This window comes from Homalodisca vitripennis, chromosome 5 (genome assembly GCF_021130785.1).
Source record: "Homalodisca vitripennis isolate AUS2020 chromosome 5, UT_GWSS_2.1, whole genome shotgun sequence".
In the NCBI taxonomy this organism is placed as follows: Eukaryota; Metazoa; Arthropoda; class Insecta; order Hemiptera; family Cicadellidae; genus Homalodisca; species Homalodisca vitripennis.
The window spans coordinates 125,432,913-125,442,273 of NC_060211.1; positions in this window are offsets into that span (position 1 = coordinate 125,432,913).

A 9,361-nucleotide genomic window follows, 5' to 3' on the forward strand; every position below is an offset into this window, starting at 1 on the left:
GTAAGCGCGAAATTTATTGTACGTTATATTGAAATAGTCTTCCAGATCTGATATTAAATTAATGTTGTTGTCTTTTTTATAGGAAAAATTAAATTTAAGTTACATTTGGTTCAAACTTGCAAGAGAAGTGAATTAAAAGTTAACTTTGTTAATAACTTTGATTTAATTTTGGAAATGTAGTAATTTATTAATATTTAATTTGAACTGTTATATGGTGAATTTTTTATGTGAAATAATTTAACTTTAATAATTGTTTGAGAGTGTTGTGTCTTAATTGCAAAGGCTTGAAAGTTAAGGTACAACTAGAGGAAATAGAAATTTTATTTTTATTTTTAATTTTGGTTGAACTTAGTAGTGAACATTTTTATTTTAGTTATTTCCAAGTGGTATTTGATTATTATTTGAAAACTTTATTATTTTATTTCAGAAGAGAGCTCTGATTTTTAGTTTGACATATTTGACTGAAATTTTTATTTCTTGTCTAAAGACCTTTTAATATTACTAAACGGTTTGTCAATTCTTTTGTGGAAAATATAGAGTGATGAACTTCTGAAGCATTGAACTATTTAATTTGCCATTTTAAATAAATCCATTATTTTTATTTAGAACTGTGATTTTTATTTTATAAAAACCAGATAATATTTAATAGTTAAAGATTTAGTAATAAATTTTACTGAATATTTACTCAGAGCTTACTAATCAAAACATATTTTATAGTGTCTTGGATGTCTGATTGATAATTTTATTCGTAATATTCTAGAATATTAATACCTATAATCCAAGTCGTTATATTTAGGATGCTATGTAATTTTGCATTCTTATGAGGTTCATCATAAAATTAAAACTATCCTCATATTCCATAAAACAAACCTAATAGTTAATAACTGTAGTCATAACGCGCTTTTTACCTTCTTAGCATCTTTGCTGGATATACAGCAACTGTCTAAGTCACGACAACTGTGATAACAGATTCCACGATGGAGGTTCCAAAGAGAAGGTCACTTGTCATCAAGAGGAAAGGGTGACCTCTATTCTATTAAATTCCATGATACTCGTGGATTATTTGTAACTTCCATTGTATCGTCCTTGAAATTGCACTTATCTTGCAGGTAACAAATTACTATTCTGAACCATAAGATTGAGCTATACAAGTCCTATTCTATTAAATTCCGTGATACTCGTGGATTATTTGTAACTTCCATTGTATCGTCCTTGAAATTGCACTTATCTTGCAGGTAACAAATTACTATTCTGAACCATAAGATTGAGCTATACAAGTCCTATTCTATTAAATTCCGTGATACTCGTGGATTATTTGTAACTTCCATTGTATCGTCCTTGAAATTGCACTTATCTTGCAGGTAACAAATTACTATTCTGAACCATAAGATTGAGCTATACAAGTCCTATTCTATTAAATTCCGTGATACTCGTGGATTATTTGTAACTTCCATTGTATCGTCCTTGAAATTGCACTTATCTTGCAGGTAACAAATTACTATTCTGAACCATAAGATTGAGCTATACAAGTCCTATTCTATTAAATTCCGTGATACTCGTGGATTATTTGTAACTTCCATTGTATCGTCCTTGAAATTGCACTTATCTTGCAGGTAACAAATTACTATTCTGAACCATAAGATTGAGCTATACAAGTCCTATTCTATTAAATTCCATGATACTCGTGGATTATTTGTAACTTCCATTGTATCGTCCTTGAAATTGCACTTATCTTGCAGGTAACAAATTACTATTCTGAACCATAAGATTGAGCTATACAAGTCCGAAATCTACTGAAGGTTTAAAGATTTTAAACACAATGGAATAACAATCTCACAAATTGTTTGTTCTTATTAAATAAATGTTTTCGTCAGTAAAGACATTCTTGCGATGCAATTTCTGACCAATGCGGAACTTCGTTAGGGTTACAGCCGGTAAGTAGTTAATATAAACTTGACTATGTACAAAGATCTTACTGAATATCTTAAAACTAAAAACACCTCTGGGGTTTCTAATCTTTCATTGTGGATAGTACTAATTCAATTATAATATAACAGCACTCTTATAATATGCACCTTTCTAACATAAAGTAATTCAAAACTCTTCGGCAACGCTCATGTATCGCCAATTTAACATTCCTAAATACTATATCGTATTACTTAACATTAGTACAATTTATAGAAATTTGCGTGTGTATTTTGACATTACGTGCCCTTGCACAGCTCTCAGTCAGACCAAAGCAAACATAGGTCAACGTTATTAATTCAACTATACTCAGTTAACCAGTATGACACGTTATCTCTAGATAACTGATGTGGAATCACGTTTTTACTATGTAGAAAAGGCATTAGTAGGAGAATTCAATGAACCATGAAAGTAACAAAGTAATTTCATTGAAAGCAAAAGAAAACCAACTTTAATCTTGCAAAGCAAACTTCGGGTGTAAAAGTTTCGATTAGGTCCTTATGAAGTCAAGTTCTTGTTTACGTCCTACACTTCAGGTTAAGCTAGTAACAACATAACACAAATTCTCTCAACACCTTATTCTACTGTACTAACACCTTTAATTCTCGCTTCTCAGTAAGGCCCTGGGACCAACTAAACTTATTTTGAAACTCTGACATATTAAACTCTAACTTATAAAAAGAGGTAAACAGTTCTTTAAAAAATAGCATTATTTCTTAAATAATTTACAAGTGTATTTCTATAGAATTATTACGTAACTAAACAACACTTTTCAATAAAGAAACTAAATTATTATGCTTTTGATTCAACCCCATTACTGAAAATGGGAAATATTCTCAGTACAGTATACAGGGTATACCTGTGTCTCTGGCCCACTGATTGTAGCGGGATAACAAGAGAAGATAGAAACTCTGTTTTTACTGTAACCCCCTTTATTTTGTGGCAAATAATTTGATAACATTATTTTTAACCCCTAAACAAATTTATAAGGGGTATTTTTGGGGGTTAGGAATTGTTTGATATAAGTGTGGCTCCTCATTTTAAAGGTCTTCTGGCAAAGATCATTTACAAAATTTATCTCGCTGTAAATAAACAGGGTTTAAAAATGTGAAAAATAGCTTTACCAGGTTTTATATTATTTAATTTATTAAACAATTTTGAAAATCCGAATGTCAACCAAAATAGTCCAGGACCTTTCCTGGCAAAAGAATCACTAAGAAATTTTAGTTTCCAAATAAATATAACACTCAAAATAATTTAAAATTCTAAAACACTTTTAAACATGTGCAATGACTCTTACTCTTGCACATCTACCGGTATTTGTTAAGATTCCAAGATAGCGACTTTCGGATTTTGGAAAGAAATGTGCCTTAAGGGACCTGGTTATGTAAAACAACAATATGCTCTACAGTTCTAAGTTTATTTACAATGCCTGGTCAATGTGATTTATGTCTCGTAATATTTTAATATTAAACATTTTGAGAAGCATACTATATTATCGAATCATTAAAATATATTAAGGATTGTAATTTTGGACAGTGACAAACAAAATCTATATGTTTATAAACTACCTGTTATTATTAAAATATTTATATCTTAGACGGTTTAAACATTATGAAGTATTATATGTTTTGTATTAACATGCCAAAAATGAGAGTCCACAGACCATCGTGTTGTAAAAATTAACCTCAATAACTAATAATGTATCACCAGTTTGGTATGTTAAGATGGCAGTCACGCGCATTCTCACTGAGCCGGAAGGAATATTTATATACCCAAATAAAAATTATGTGTAGAATATTAATTAATCATGAATGAAATATATGTATATATATATTCAATATTATATATATATATATATATATATATATATATATATATATTGTATTATATACATATATTTAATTCAAAATTAATATTCTATATATTACATATATATATATATATATATTACAAATATATTGAAATGTGTAAATGTTTAGCAGAATGTTAACTAAAATGGTTACGATGAAACAGTTAAAAGGTAATTACAACTTGAACTCTAAGCTTCATTAAAAAGTGTAATTGAGCGTATTATATTTAAAAGCATTCATGGAAGGGTGTAAGCAACAAAAATAATCACTTCAGTAAAACTAAAATGATTGTAGCTCATAGATTATTGGACGTATATGTTTAAAACTGTGTGTTCAGTTTGAGGTTACACTAAGACACTTGTAAATTATATAAAAGTCATACATTAAAAACGTACTGAAATGTTTTAGTATGTGGGTTAATAGGCGAAAGTAAATAAAAAGGTTTTTCTAACACTGTGGTCTATTTTGGTTCATCTAGCGTCTGTATGTTCGTCTGTGTTTTTAATTTAAAATAATCATAACAGAGAAAAGGTTCGGCTTGCTTATTTACATGTTTAACGTCCTATTAGGGTTTTACGTTCTGCTGAAAGAACAAACCATATGTTAATGGTTTCAATTTTGCATTTTAAAACGTTCAAAGCAAAATTTAGGGAAAAATTACGAGAAGAAAAAACTTAACATGGCACGTAAAAGATAGTTTCTATAAATACAAGAATGTGATGCTTTGTTATGAACGGGTGATAAATAACGGAATAAATATATATTTAATATTCTCGTGCAATATGTATCTGTATACCTATTGCATGTTGTGGACTATAATCAATTGATTTAATAAGTATAATATAATATTTCAGCAATGATAAATTATTGATCTAAACACAGTATAACCATACACCCCAAAACAATATAGATATGTTAGATACATTGTAAATTTTTGAAATTATCGTGGTTTAGTTTGAATTTGAACATGTATAAAAGGAGTCGCGAATCTCACTCAATCAGCACAAGGGATTATGAATACAACAGTTTCCTTTGAAAAGCACAGGGAATCATTAAAAAAGTCATACGTTTTATTGTTTGCTACCACCCTCAGTTTGAAGCGAGAGAACAACTCTTTGAAATTAAAGACCGATTCTGATTAAGATTCGATTCTACTTTCTTAACTTCCTCTTTTAACCCAGCTTAATCTGAGCGTAAATCCTTTTCCAGTCCATCTTCGACAATTTTTTTGATAGTCTGAATATTGTTTAACTATTTCTGTGTGTGTGTTTCTTTACAAAAGCTATAGTCTTAAGGACGTTTCTATAGTTTAATTCATAAAAAATAAAACTGTTTTGGAATTTCATTTTTATTGTGAGACATTTGAAAAGAGAAATATTAATATTAATGAAAATTCGTTAAGTTTAGGACAGTATCTCCATTAAAAAAGCAATATATATGATATATCTATCAACATATATATCATTCTGGATATCTCATAAGTATCTCTGGAAAATCTTCTTTTTTATCTCAGATGAAACCAAGGATTATTTCTCAAATTCTTCCATTCAGATATTTGAGAAGTATGCGAAAATGGAAATTTCTCATACTATTTTACCCTGTAAATCAAACTAATTACATTAATAGCATAGTTCTAACAGCTCCACAATTACAGGAAGTCGAGTGTTTTCAATTAATGTTTGGTATCCTTCGAGGCATGATTAAATATAGGAGTTAGTCTCCTGGCCACCTTTCAGGGTTTGGTTATTACGAGCAGTAACATACAGTATATAATAAATTTAATATTGTTTTACAAAGCGTATGATGTACGGATGGTGTGCATGAAGTTGGCAAACACTATGTTTGTTATGATTCATGGTAATGCGTGTCAGATGATTTGGTAATTTTGCAATCTTTGTTTATTTTAACCTAGGATGTTGTTACTGTATGTGTTACAGTCCAGAATCAAAGTGACAATGACGGGAGTAAACACACAACCTGTTATTTTGTATGAATTTGATAGATATATTGTTTTGAAAACAAATCTATTGTTAAAGACATCAGTTCTGATGAGGTCAAAGTTGGTCTGATTGGTCTGATATAAGTTTTATTGCAGTCGGTCAAATTGTTTTAATTGCATTAACATTATTAAAATTGAATGATGTTTAATATCACTGATTCATAAACACCATAAGTTATATTGGAAAGCATTAAACTCCCTTCAATTTTCTTTAACGACAATCCTAATTAGCTTTAAAGTTCATTGCTTTGATGTCTACTTAGTTTTACTGACTGTGTTATATGACAGAAGAAAATCAGACAATAGACTTAACTGCTCTGTGACAACAACCGTATTATTTGGTAACAATTTAAATTTTCATTAAATACTACGTAAATGTTTCCTTAATTTTAATTCTTTACACCTAACAGATCTTTAGACGTTACAACTACAAGATGCACGTTTTTACAGACTCATGAGTTATCAAGAATCTTAGGAATCGTTTTTGTATATATTTATTTACTTCCAAAGAAAAAGAAGCAATATTATTATTGTATTTAAATCGAGCAGTGATGTAAGAACTCCTTCAGGCCATAACATTTAAGGGTAGACGATATACATATACAGGGTATCTGTTCACTTGTCTCTATTTCTTACAAACGAATAAACCGCAAAACACCGCATCAGTATTCCGTCAACACAGTTACATAATACATTTTTATTTCCTAAATTACAAGTCAATGGGCCCCTCCCTCACAGTTATTATCTTTATCATTACAGTATTTGAGACATGTCCATCCCCTTAGCTTCGTATCCAAAGATTTGCAAGAGAATAGAAATATCTTGTACCAATGTCTCAACTGGAATCAGAACTGTAGGATGATTATTTTGGACCAAACATTAAAGGCCCATTGACCTTTAGATTAGATAAGAAAATTATACGTGTATAGTTGGCTGAAACATCAGTAGGCCACTGAATTCACTACAAAACTAAGTAAATAGAAGCAACACTATTTAGCACTGCGAAGTTTCTTAATAAATTAAATTTCTCAATAAATAAAAATATTTTCAATTTTACTATCATTACTTTACCCTGTCCTATAATAATCATCTGTGTATAGTTAAAAGTTATTTAATTTCAAGACTTCTCTTTAGATAATGATAATAATGTTGTAAGATCACAATATGGAATTTTATTTTACTAACGACCCTTGCATGAAGTGAGGCCGAAAAAAGAAATGATAAACATAAGTAGTAGAGCACAAATAATGGACCTAGCGAAAACCAATGGAAATTTGTTTAACCATCTGTTAATGTCAAACTATTTTTAACCATCTGTGTACTCAAAGAAAATGCTGGTACATGGCGATTATTCTAATGTCCTCAACGAAATACAGAGAGAGCGGAGCTGGCTTTGAGCTTTGTCCCGCTCTGCAGGCGCTCAGACGTAGTGAAGTGCAGGCGGCACGTTATTGTTGGATCTGGAAAACTTCGTCACGCAACCCGCAAATTTTATTGTGTTATCAGTTTTAATACGTGTAGATAAAGATCCATTTGTCGTTTATTAAACGTTTGTTTGTAAGCTATAAAATATTTTACAACGCGGTATGACAACAGAAACTGATTTATTGTTGTGTTCTTTTATAAAATTCCAATTTATATTCTTTTATTTTTATTCCCTTGATATTTTATGCACCGCGATTATGGTAATACTCTCATTTATTTAATTTGAGACTACCACTTATTTTAATTTCATTTGACTAGACAATACCAATAAATGTAAACAAGAGACGAAGAACACAAGTTTAAAATTTCAAAAGATGTTTTATGTAAATGAAAAAATTAACAGTACAGTTCCTAATGTTAAGTTTGAATTTTTACTAATAAGCCATTTAAACGTCATAATTACTCTTAACATGAAATGAATAAAAACGCGCATTCAAACGACAGAGTAGATCAAATTAAATAACGAGTTCATTTAAATCTTTGTTTTCATTCTTCTTCCAAACTCTACATTGAAACAAGCCGTTTTGATATAGTATTCGATAATAATATAAACTTTCACAATCAACATAATCAAATACAGCTCGTGTGGGCTGTAGTAAAATACTTGTGACACAATTTATTGCTTTTAAATAGTAACAGTTTTAAATTGGAGATTAAGTGGTACAGAAGACTTTTAATTCCTAACTTCGCCTCTGTAAATAAAGACATTTTACATTTCGTTTCATTTAAATACAATGGCGAGATGTAGGTTTTAAAATAAGAAAGAATAGAATATGTTTTAAATGTTGTAAAAAAATTGATCTTTGTGTTTTTAGATGTTGTTTTGGTAATTGGACAATTTGACTAATACGTATACAGAGCTAATTGCATATTTGTGTAAAGTCCATTCAAGCCTTAATGGGGAAGTGGTATATGGCATTTAGGTAAGGTAACATTGTCTGCTACGGGTGAATTTTTTTCAAAATTATAAAATCTGCTCTTAACCTTTAAATTTAGTGTAAGAATTATATTTTTTTAAGATTTAACAAACATATTGGTGTTTTATACACACACGACACATTTGAGCATATTCGAGTCAACGATGAAACATATTCAGTATACATATGAATGTGTACACACACAAACACACACATACAGCACAGACACATGCATTTTTAAAGAATCGTAAAATATTTCTACATAAAATCTCTACGAAGGGATGTAAAAATAGTACACACACACACACACACACACACACACACACACACACACACACACACACACACACACACACACACACACACACACTATCATCTGAATACAATCATTCATCCTGACGTTCATATTTAGACAGTCAGTTTAGTACATTCCAAAATGTATTGTACAATCCCTCTCCTACTAGTTTACATTTTATTAAATATTATCGGGAGTAACAGAACATAAATAAAAATATTTTATTTCGTCTAAATATAAGTTCAATATATCCCGAGTTTAATTCAAGAATCAAGTATGTAAACATATATTAATGTAACATTTTGATTTTAATTATAGATACAACAAATCCGGAGTTTCCTTAGAACACACGCAGGGGCTTGTCCTACTTGATATAATCATCTGAAGTTAAAGTGACTGCATTGGCCTAAACATTGAGAACAGTACTGTAACTTATCACGCTTTATAATGTTTACTGTCGGTTATTTATTTACTTATTCCCACGGTATCAGCATTGTTATCCCCGGGAAGATTCAATTCTGGATGGTGTATACCTTCCAGTTAAACCTACAATGGTTACAGCATTAAGCCGTTATTTCACTTAAATCTGGGCAAGCTTATTGTTGTCTAGTATCGACACATCACTAACCGTAAATGTCGAGAATCTGGGGTGCAAGTGTAGATCGATAGGTCTAGTCTACTGTAAGAGATGACAGTTGGAGCTGATGGGGCTTCCTAAGTGTCAAAGGTTCTTGTTAGTCTAGACATAAGGGCGTGCCACCCCCTGCCTGCTTTGACTGAAGAGGATGGTTCAGAACTGGCTTCCCCTTGTTCAAATGAGATATGACTGAGATAAATATCTTAAATG